We start from the raw sequence: 12,240 nt of genomic DNA on the forward strand, positions 1-12,240 counted from the left end.
TGGAGTGCTGCAGGGATCGGTGCTGGGGCCTCAACTGTTTACCATTTACATAGATGATCTGGAGGAGGGGGCTGAGTGTAGGGTAACAAAATTTGCTGATGACATGAAGATGAGTGGAAAAGCAAATTGTGTGGAGGGTGCGGAAAGTCTGCAGAGATCTGGATAGGCTGACCGAGTGGGCGAGGACCTGGCAGATGGAGTATAACGTTAGCAATTGTGAGGTTATCCACTTTGGTAGAAATAATAGTAGGAAGGATTATTATTTAAAGGGTGAAAAGCTGCAGCATGCTACAGTGCAGAGGGACCTGGGGGTCCTTGTGCACGAATCGCAAAAACCCAGTCTGCAGGTGCAGCAGGTGATCAAGAAGGCGAATGGAATGTTGGCCTTTATCGCGAGGGGGATAGAATATAAAAGTAGGGAGGTCTTGCTGCAACTGTACAGGGTACTGGTGAGGCCACAGCTAGAGTACTGTGTGCAATTCTGGTCCCCTTATTTGCGAAAGGATATACTGGCCTTGGAGGGAGTACAGAGAAGTTTCACCAGGCTGATACCGGAGATGAGGGGGTTAGCTTATGAAGAGAGATTGAATGGACTGGGCCTGTACTCGTTAGAGTTTAGAAGGCTGAAGGGGGATCTTGTAGAGACTTACAAGATAATGAAGGGGATAGATAGGGTAGAGGTAGAGAGATTATTTCCACTTAGAAAGGAAAACAGAACTAGAGGGCACAGACTCAAAATAAGGGGGGAGCAGTTGAGAACGGAGTTGAGGAGGAACTTCTTCACTCCAAGGGTGGTGAATCTCTGGAATTCTCTGCCCATTGAAGGCTACCTCGTTGAATATATTTAAGTCACGGGTAGCTAGATTTCTGATAGACAAGGGAATTAAGCGTTATGAGGAGAAAGCGGGAAAGTGGAACTGATCCACTTCAGATCAGCCATGATCTTATTGAATGGCGGGGCAGGCTCGAAGGGCTAGATGGCCTACTCCTGCTCCTACTTCTTCTGTTCTTATGTTCAGTGCTAAGCATTGTGCTACCATGCCACCCAGAGATCCTGGTGAATCTCCTCTGTATCACCCTCGTGCAATCACACCCTTCCTATAGCGAGTTGACCAGAATTGCACACAGTACTCTAGCTGTGACCTAACCAACGTTCTGTACAGCTCCAACATTATCTTCTTGTTCTCACATGCTAGGCCATGACTGATTAAAGCAAGTGCCCCATATCTCTTAACTATCCTATTCATCTGCTCTGCCACCTTCAGGGATCTCTGAATAAGCACCCCAAGATCCATCTGTTCCTCTGAAGTTCCTAGTGTCCTGCCATTCATTAAATACTCCCTTGTCTTGTTATTTCTTCCAAAGTGTATCACATTAGAAACATTGAAGATAGGAGTAGGAGGAAGCCATTTGGCCCTTCAGGCCTGCTCAGCCATTCATCATGATCATTTTTGAGCAACCTACTCAATAGCCTAATCCTGCTTTCTCCCCATAATCTTTGATCCCATTCATCCCGAGTGCTATATCCAGCCACCTCTTGAACACGTTCAATGTTTTGACATCAACTACTTCCTGTGGTAATGAATTCCACAGGGTTACCACTCTTTGGGTGAAGAAATATCTCCTTGTCTCCATTCTAAATGGTGTACGCTGAATCCTCAGATTGTGACCCCTGGTTCTGGACACCCCACCATCGGGAATATCCTCCCTGCATCTATCCTGTCTAGATCTGCTCGAATTTTATAAGTCTCTGAACTCTGGTGAAAACAATCCTAACCTGGTCAATCTCTAGACATCAGTCCCGCCATTCCTGGAATCATCCTGGTAAAACCTTCACTGCACTCCCTCAAGAGCAAGAACGTCCTTCCTCAGAACAGGAGACCAAAGCTGCCCAAGTACTCTAGCTGTGGCCTCACCAAGACCCTGTATTACTGCAACAACATATCCCTGTTCTTGTACTCGAAACCTCTTGCAACGAAGGCCAATGTAGAACACAGAACATAGAAAAACCACAGCACAAACAGGCCCTTCGGCCGACAAGTTGTGCTGAACATATCCCTACCTACTAGGCTTACCTATAACCCTCTATCTTACTAAGTCTCATGTACTCATCCAGAAGTCTCTTAAAAGACCCTATCGAATCTGCCTCCACCACCACCGACGGCAGCCGATTCCACTCAGCCACCACCCTCTGAGTGAAAAATTTACCCCTGGCATCTCCTCTGTACCTACTCCCCAGCACCTTAAACCTGTATCCTCTTGTGGCAGCCACTTCAGCCCTGGGAAAAAGCCTCTGAGAATCCACTCGATCTATACCTCTCAACATCTTATACACCTCTATCAGGTCACCTCTCATCCTTTGTCTCTCTAAGGAGAAAAGACCGAGCTCTTGCAATCTATCCTCATAAGGTATGCCAGCCAATCCAGGCAACATCCTTGTAAATCTCCTCTGCACCCGTTCAATGACTTCCACTTCCTTCCTGTAACGAGGTGACCAGAACTGAGCACAGTACTCCAAGTGGGGTCTGACCAGGGTCTTATACAGCTGCAGCATTATCTCCCGACTCCTAAACTCAATTCCTCGATTGATGAAGGCCAATACACCATACGCCTTCTTGACCACATCCTCCACCTGCGAAGCCAATTTGAGAGTCCTATGAACCCGGATCCCAACATCCTTCTGATCTTCCACAGTACTAAGAGTCTTACCCTTAATATTATATTCCTTCATCCCATTTGACCTGCCAAAATGAACCATCACACACTTATCCGGTTTGAAATCCATCTGCCACTTCTCCACCCGGTCTTGCATCCTATCTGTGTCTTGCTGCAACTTCTGACATCTCTCCAAACTATTCACAACACCTCCAACCTTCGTATCATTGGCAAACTTACCAACCCATCCCTTCCTCATCCAGGTCATTTATAAAAATCACAAACAGCAAGGGTCCCAGAACAGATCCCTGGGGCACTCCACTGGCGACCAACCTCCATGCAGAAAAAGACCCATCTACAACCACTCTTTGCCTTCTGTGGGCAGTCCAGTTTTGGATCCACAAAGCAACGTCTCCTTGGATCCCATGCCCCCTCACTTTCTCAATAAGCCTTGCATGGGGGACCTTATCGAACGCCTTGCTGAAGTCCATATAAACCACATTTACCGCTCTTTCTTCGTCAATGTGTTTAGTCACATCTTCAAAAAACTCAACCTGCCTTTGACAAAGCCGTGCTATTTTTGATCATACTAAACTTCTCTAAATGTGCATAAATCCTGTCTCTCAGAATCTTCTCCATCAACTAACCTTAACATGTTAAGGACCTTGAGGAGTATAAGGATTGTAGAAGGGAGCTTAAAAGGGAAATTAGGAGAGCCAGAAGGGGTCATGAGAAGGCCTTGGCGGGTAAGATTAAGCAGAATCCCAAGGCCTTCTATAAATATGTGAAAAGTAAAAGGATAAGAAGAGAAGGGATAGGACCTATAAAAGGGGAAGGGGGAAAGGTCTGTGTGGAACCAGAGGAAATGGCAGAGGTGCTTAATGAGTACTTTGCCTCAGTGTTCACAGTGGAAACTGATCTGGGAGATTTTGCCACGGTTTTGCAGCAGGTGGAAAAGATTGAGTATGTGGATATTAAGGAGGAGGATGTGTTAGAACTTTTGAATTCTATCAAGATAGATAAGTCGCCGGGACCAGATGGGATGTACCCCAGGATACTGTGGGAGGCGAGGGAAGTGATTGCAGAGCCCCTGGCGATGATCTTTGCGTCGTCAATGGAGATGGGAGAGGTTCCGGAAGATTGGAGGATTGCGGATGTAGTTCCTATTTTCAAGAAAGGGAACAGAGATAGCCCGGGAAATTACCGACCGGTGAGTCTGACCTCAGTGGTTGGTAAGCTGATGGACAGGCTTCTGAGGGACAAGATTTACAAGCATTTGGAGAGGTTTGACATGATCAGAAATAGTCAGCATGGTTTTGTCAAGGGCAGGTCGTGCCTTACGAGCCTGGTTGAGTTCTTCGAAAATGTGACTGAACACATTGACGAAGGAAGTGCAGTGGACGTGGTGTACATGGACTTCAGCAAGGCGTTTGATAAGGTCTCCCATGCAAGACTTCTTGAGAAGGTGAGAGGGCATGGGATCCAAGGGCCTTTGGCCTTGTGGATCCAGAACTGGCTTGCCTGCAGAAGGCAGAGAGTGGTTGTGGATGGGTCTTTTTCGGCATGGAGTTCAGTCACCAGTGGAGTGCCCCAGGGATCTGTTCTAGGACCCTTGCTGTTTGTCATTTTCATAAATGACCTGGATGAGGAAGTGGAGGGATGGGTAAGTAAGTTCGCTGATGACACGAAGGTCGGTGGTGTTGTGGATGGTCTGGAAGGATGTCAAAAGTTGCAGCAGGACATAAATAGGATGCAGGACTGGGCGGAGAAGTGGCAGATGGACTTCAACACAGATAAATGTGTAGTCGTCCATTTTGGCAGAACCAATGGGATGAACGAGTACACTATCAAGGGCAGGAGTCTTAGTAGTGTTGAAGAGCAGAAGGATCTTGGGGTCCGGGTCCACAGGACTCTTAAATCGGCCTCGCAGGTGGAGGATGTGGTCAAGAAGGCGTATGGTGTACTGGCCTTCATTAATCGAGGGATTGAGTTTAGGAATCGGGAGGTAATGCTGCAACTTTATAAGACCCTTGTCAGGCCTCATTTGGAGTACTGTGCGCAGTTCTGGTCGCCACACTATAGGAAGGATGTAGAAGCTATTGAAAGGGTACAGAGGAGATTTACAAGGATGTTGCCTGGACTGGGAGGCATGCCTTACGAAGTTAGGTTGAGGGAGCTGGGACTCTTTTCCCTGGAGAGACGAAGGTTGAGAGGCGACCTGATAGAAGTTTATAAAATGTTGAGTGGAATGGATAGGGTGGATTCTCGGAGGCTATTTCCCCGGGTTGAAATGGTCGCTACGAGAGGACACAGATTGAAGGTGCGGGGAGGCAAGTACAGAAGTGATGTTAGGGGTAAGTTTTTCACTCAGAGGGTGGTGAGTGAATGGAATCGGTTGCTGTCAGTGGTGGTGGAGGCGAACTCGCTAGGGTCTTTTAAAAGACTTCTGGATGAGTATATGGAATTTAATGGGATTGGGGGTTATAGATAGGTCTATTGATTGGTAGGTGTTGATGTGATCGGCGCAACTCGTGGGCCGAAGGGCCTGTTTGTGCTGTAGTGTTCTACGTTCTAATTAACCAACCACTGAGGTTAGACTCACCGGTCGATAATTTCCTGGTCTCTCTCTGTTCCCTTTCTTGAATAGAGGAACCACATCCGCAATCCTCCAATCCTCCGGAGCCTCTCCCGTCTCCATCGATGACACAAAGATCATTGCCAGATGCTCTGCAATCTCTTCCCTCACCTCCCACAGTAACCTGGTGTACATCCCATCTGGTCCTGGCGACTTATCTAATTTGATGCTTTTCAAAAGGTCCAACATCTCTTTCTTAATGTCCGCATACTCAAGCTTTTCAGTCCGCCGCAAGCCTGCACGACAACCACCAAGATCCTTTTCCACCATGAATACTGAAGTATTCATTGAGCACCTCTGCTATTTCTACTGTCACATTTAATAAATAGGTCCTATCCTTCACATCTCATCATTTTGCTCTTCACATCCTTGTAGAAAGCCTTGGGGTTTTCCTTAATCTTACTTGCCAAACCCTTCTCGCGAACGTATCGTTTGCCTTCTTTACCGCCTGTTGCACCTGCATTCTTACCTTCAGTGACTGATGCACAAGGACACCCAGGTCCTGCTATACCCTCCCGTCTCCCAATTTACAGCCATTGCACCTTAAGTGCTGTACCTTAAGCACTGTAAGCCATAGAGATCTGGGCCAGGCACAGGAAGGTTTTTTTGATTTGATTTATTATTACCAGATGTTTTGGCATATAGTGAAAAGTATTGTTTCTTGCGTGCCATACAGACAAAGCATATTATTCATAGAGAAGGAAAGGAGAGAGTGCAGAATGTAGTGTTACAGTCGTAGCTAGACTGTAGAGAAAGATCAACTTAATGCAAGATAGGGTCCATTCAAAAGTCTGATGAGCAGGGAAGAAACTATTCTTGAGTTGGTTGGTATGTGATTTCTGACTTTTGTATCTTTTCCCTGACAGAAGAAGATGGAAGAGAAAACGTCTGGGGTGCGTGGGGTCCTTAATTATACTGGCTGCTTTGCCGAGGCAGCAGGAAGTATAGATAGAATCAATGGATGGGAGGCTGGTTTGCGTGATGGATTGGGCTTTATTTTTGACCTTTTGTAGTTTCTTGCAGTCTTGGGCAGAGCAGGAGCCATACCAAACTGTGATATAACCAAAAATAACACTTTCTATGGTGCATCTGTAAAAGTTGATGACCTGGGGATATAAAACAGAAATTCAGAGAGTTAGGGTGGAAGCTTAGGGCTAAAACAAGCAGAGTGGTTATCTCTGGTTTGTTACCTGTGCCGCGGCATAGCATGGAGAAGAATAGAGAGAGAGAACATTTGAACTCGTGGCTAAAGGGATGGTGCAGGAGAGAAGGGTTCAGATACTTGGACAATTGGGGCTCATTCTGGGGTAGGTGGGACCTCTACAAGAGGGATGGTCTGCACCTGAACCAGAGGGGAACTAATATCTTGGGGGGAAAATTTGCCAATGCTATTCAGGGGGGTTTAAACTGATTCAGAGGGGGGATGGGAACCTGAACTGTAGCTCCAATGTTCAGAAGGATGAGAATAGGGAGGTCATGGATAAGGTTTCTAGGTCACAGCAGTGTATTGGCAGGCGGGAGGGTGGTTTGAAGTGTGTATACTTTAATGTGAGGAGCATACGCAATAAGGTGGACGAACTTGCAGCCTGGATTGGTGCCTGGGACTTCGATGTTGTGGCCATTTCAGAGACATGGATAGAGCAGGGACAGGAATGGTTGTTGCAGGTTCCGGGGTTCAGATGTTTCAGTCAGAGCAGAGAAGGTGGTAGAAGAGGGGGAGGCGTGGCATTGTTAGTCAAGGACAGTATTACAGTGGCAGAAAGGACATTTGGTGTGCACCTGTCTATTGAGGTAGTATGGGCTGAGATTAGAAACAGGAAAGGAGAGATCACACTGTTGGGAGTTTTTTATAGGCCTCCAAAAAGTTCCAGAGATGTAGAGGAAAGGATAGCAAAGATGATCCTGGATAGGTGCGAAAGTAACAGGGTAGTTGTTATGGGGGACTTTAACTTTACAAATATCGATTGGAAAAGCTATAGTTCAAGCACGTTAGAGGGGTCAGTTTTCATCCAATGTGTGCAGGAAGGTTTCAGACACAGTATGCAGATAGGCCAACAAGAGGTGAGGCTACATTGGATTTGGTACTGGGTAATGAACCAGACCAGGTGTTAGACTTGGAGGTAGGTGAGCCTTGGTTAGACTTGGTGATAGTGACCACAATTCGGTTACGTTTACCTTAGTGATGGAAAGGGATAGGCATATACTGAAGGGCAGAAGTTATAGCTGGGGGAAAGGTAATTATGAGGCTATTAGGCGAGATTTAGGATGCATAGGGTGGAGTAGGAAATTGCAGGGGCTGGGAACATCTGAAATGTGGAGCTTATTCAAGGAGTAACTACTGCGAGTCCTTGATAAATATGTACCTGTCAGGCAGGGAGGAAGTGGTCGAGCGAGGGAACCGTGGTGTACTAAGGAAGTTGAATCTCTGGTGAAGAGGAAGAAGGAGGCTTATGTAAAGATGGGACGTGAAGGCTCCGTTAGGGCACTGGAGAGTTATAAATTAGCCAGGAAGGAGCTAAAGAGAGAGTTAAGAAGAGCTAGAAGAGGACATGAGAAGACTTTGGCAGATAGGATCAAGGAAAATCCTAAAGCTTTCTACAGGTATGTCAAGAATAAAAGATTGGTTAGGGCAAGATTAGGGCCAGTCAGAGACAGCAGTGGGAAGTTGTGCGTGGTGCCTGAAGAGATAGGAGAGGCACTGAATGAGTATTTTTTGTCAGTATTCACGCAGGAAAAAGTCAGTGTAGTCGAGGAGAATACTGCGATACCAGGTAGTAGACTAGACAGGATTGAGGTACATAAGGAGGAGGTGTTGGCAATTCTTAAGAGTGTGAAAATAGATAAGTCCCCTGGGCTGGATGGGATTTACCCTAGGATTCTCTGGGAGGCTAGGGAGGAGATTGCAGAGCCTTTGGCTTTGATCTTCATGTCATCATTGGCTTCAGGTATAGTGCCGGAAGACTGGAGGATAGCAAATGTTGTCCCCTTGTTCAAGAAGGGGAGTAGAGACCATCCTGGGAATTATAGACCGGTGAGCCTTACTTCTGTTGTGGGCAAAGTTTTGGAAAGGATTATAAGGGATAGGATTTATAATCATCTAGAGAGAAATAAATTGATTAGGGATAGTCAACACGGTTTTGTGAAGGGTAGGTCGTGCCTCACAAACCTTATTGAGTTTTATGAAAAGGTGACCAAAGAGGTGGATAAGGGGAAGGCAGTTGACGTGGTGTATATGGATTTTAGCAAAGCGTTTGATAAGGTTCCCCATGGTAGGCTACTGCAGAAAATGCAGATGCATGGGATTGAGGGTGATTTAGCAGTTTGGATCAGGAATTGGCTAGCTGATAGAAGACAGAGGGTGGTGGCTGATGGGAAATATTCAACCTGGAGTTCAGTTACAAGTGGTGTACCTCAAGGATCTGTTTTGGGGCCACTGCTGTTTGTCATTTTTATAAATGACCTAGATGAGGGTGTAGAAGGATGGATCAGTAAATTTGCTGATGACACCAAAGTTGGAGGAGTTGTAGACAGTGAGGATGGATGTTACAGTTTGCAGAGGGACATAGATAAGCTGCAGAGCTGGGCCGAGAGGTGGCAGATGGAGTTTAATACAGAAAAGTGTGAGGTGATTCACTTTGGTAAGAATAACAGGAGTACAGAATATAGGGCTAATGGAAGGACTCTTAGTAGTGTTGACGAGCAGAGAGATCTCAGGGTACATGTGCCTAGCTCCCTGAAAGTTGGCACCCGGGTTGATAAGGTTGTTAAGAAGGCGTACGGTGTGTTAGCTTTTATTGGTAGAGGGATTGAATTTCGGAGCCGTGAGGTCATGTCACAACTGTATAAAACTCTGGTGCGGCCGCACTTGGAGTATTGCGTACAGTTCTGGTCGCTGCATTATAAGAAAGATGTGGAGGCATTGGAAAGGGTGCAGAGAAGGTTTACCTGGTATGGTGGGAAGGCTGAGGGACTTGAGGTTATTTTCATTGGAGAGAAGAAGGGTACAAGGTGACCTGATTGAGGCATACAAGATGATCAAAGGATTGGATAGGGTGGACAGTGAGAGCCTTTTACCTCGGATGGTGATGGCTAACACAAGGGGACATAGCTTTAAATTAAAGGGTGGTAATTATAGGACGGATGTCAGAGGTAGGTTCTTTACTCAGAGGGTAGTAAGATTGTGGAATGCCCTGCCTGCAGCAGTTGTGGACTCGCCAACTTTAAGGGCATTCAAATGGTCAGTGGATAGGCATATGGATAACATTGGAATAGTTTAGGTTAGAGGGTCATTAGATTGGTTCCACTGGTCGGCGCAACATCGAGGGCCGAAGGGCCTGTACTGCACTGTAATGTTCTATGTTCTTTTCAGTGACATTGATAAGAACATAAGAAATAGGAGCAGGAGTAGGCCATCTAGCCCTTCGAGCCTTCCCCGCCATTCAGTAAGATCATGGCTGATCTGAAGTGGATCAGTTCCACTTTCATAGAACATAGAACACTACAGCACAAACAGGCCCTTCGGCCCACTAGTTGCGCCGATCACTTCTATACCTACTAAGCCATAGACCTATCTATAACCCCCAATCCCATTAGATCCCATATACTCATCCAGAAGTCTTTTAAAAGATCCCAGCAAGTTCGCCTCCACCACCACCGACAGCAGCCGATTCCATTCACTCACCACCCTCTGAGTGAAAAATTTACCCCTAACATCTCCTCTGTACTTGCTTCCCTGCACCTTAAATCTGTGTCCTCTCATAGCGACCATTTCCCGCATTCTCCCCATAACCCTTAATTCCCTGTCTATCAAAAACCTATCTACCCGTGACTTAAATATATTCAGCAAGGTAGCCTCCACCACTTCAACGGGCAGAGAATTCCAGAGATTCACCACCCTTTGAGTGAAGAAGTTCCTCCTCAACTCTGATCTAAACTGCTCCCTCCTTATTTTGAGGCTGTGCCCTCTAGTTCTGCTACCCTTTCAGAGCAGGAAGAATCTCTCTATCTCTACCCTATCCATCCCCTTCATTATCTTATATGTCTCTATAAGATCCCCCCTCAGCCTTCTAAACTCCAACGAGTACAGACCCAGTCTATTCAATCTTTCCTTATAGGCTAACCCCCTCATGTCCAGTATGAGCCTAGTGAACCCTTTTCTGCACTCCCTCCAAGGCCAATATATCCTTCCACAAATGCGACAACCAAAACTGCACACAGTACTCCAGCTGCGGCCTCACCAGAACCCTGTACAGTTGCAGCAAGACCTCCCTACTTTTATATTCTATCCCCCTCGCTATAAAGGCCAACATCCCATTTGCCTTCTTGATCACCTGCTGCACCTGCAGACTGGGTTTTTGCGATTCGTGCACAAGGACCCCCGGGTCCCTCTGCACCGTAGCATGCTGCAGCTTTTCGCCCTTTAAATAGTAATCCCTCCTACTATTATTTCTACCAAAGTGGATAACCTCACATTTGCTAACGTTATACTCTATCTGCCAGGTCCTCGCCCACTCGCTCAGCCTATCCCGATCTCTCTGCAGACTTTCCACACCCTCCATGCAATTTGCTTTTCCACTTATCTTCGTGTCATCAGCAAATTTTGTTACCTACACTCAGCCCCCTCCTCCAGATCATCTATGTAAATGGTAAACAGTTGAGGTACTCCACTAGTCACCAACCGCCAACCAGAAAAGCATCCATTGATTCCAACTCTCTGCTTCTATTAGACAACCAATCCTCTATCCACGCTAACACTTTACCCCCAACTCCGCGCACCCTAACTTTTTGCAGCAACCTTTTGCGAGGCACCTTATCAAACGCCTTGTGGAAATCTAAAAACACCACATCCACCAGTTCCCCTCTGTCTACCGCACTAGTCACATCTTCACACAAATCCAATAAATTTGTTAAACACGACTTCCCCTTAACGAATCTGTGCTGCGTCTGCTCGATCAAACCATTTTTTTCTAGGTATCTCGCTATTTCTTTGATGACGGATTCAAGCATTTTTCCAACTACAGACGTTAAACTAACCGGCCTATAATTCCCTGCCTTTTGTCTGCTACCCTTTTTAAACAGTGGCGTAACATTAGCCATTTTCCAATCTTACTGCACTTCCCCAAGTCCAGCGAATTTTGATAAATAATTACGAAGGCGTCCGTTATCACCTCTGCCATTTCCTTCAGAATCCTGGGATGCATTCCATCCGGTCCCAGGGATTTGTCCACCTTCAGTCCCGCTAGTCTATCAAGCACTACCTCTCTAGTGACAGTAATTGCATTAAGGACCAAATGTGCCAAATTTCCTTAGCCTTCTGAGAATGTAGAGGTATTGGTGGGTTTTCTTAGCTATTGTGTCGACATGGGGGGACCAGGACAGGTTGCTGATGATCTGGACACCTGAAAACCTGAAGCTTTCGATCCTTTCTACTTCTAAATCCGGTAGGGTTAGAAAGGGCACTTGCTTGTCCTCAGCCTGGCATGGGCAAAATGGCCTCTTCTCACTGTTTTGTTTCTATGGTTAAACCAAAATACTGCGGATGCTGGAATCTGACACAAAATATTGGAAAATCTCAGCATCTGTGGAGAAAGAGTCGAGCTAACATCTAGAGGCAGGATGAAAGGCCTGAAGAGATTTTTCACATCTTCTATTTGTTTGATTTCTATGGATATTTTCTGCTAATATTAATTACCTTAATTCCATCACGCTTTCAGTTTACCCTCTATTTCTGGTGTTTGTGTCTCCAGCTGTCAATTCTCTGTTTCTGTGGAAGCTATTCTCATTAACAGCCACAGATCAGACAGGCTGAGAAAATGGACAACTCACAATTCCTTCAGCAGAGAGCGGGGCGGGGCTGACAGAGGGAGGGGCGGGGCTAGCGGGGCGGGGCTGACAGGGGCGGGGGCGGGGCTGACAGGGGCGGGGCGGGCTGGCGGGGCGGGGCCACTGCC

Source organism: Carcharhinus amblyrhynchos, chromosome 19 (genome assembly GCF_965287045.1).
Source record: "Carcharhinus amblyrhynchos chromosome 19, sCarAmb.v2.hapA, whole genome shotgun sequence".
NCBI classification, from domain to species: Eukaryota; Metazoa; Chordata; class Chondrichthyes; order Carcharhiniformes; family Carcharhinidae; genus Carcharhinus; species Carcharhinus amblyrhynchos.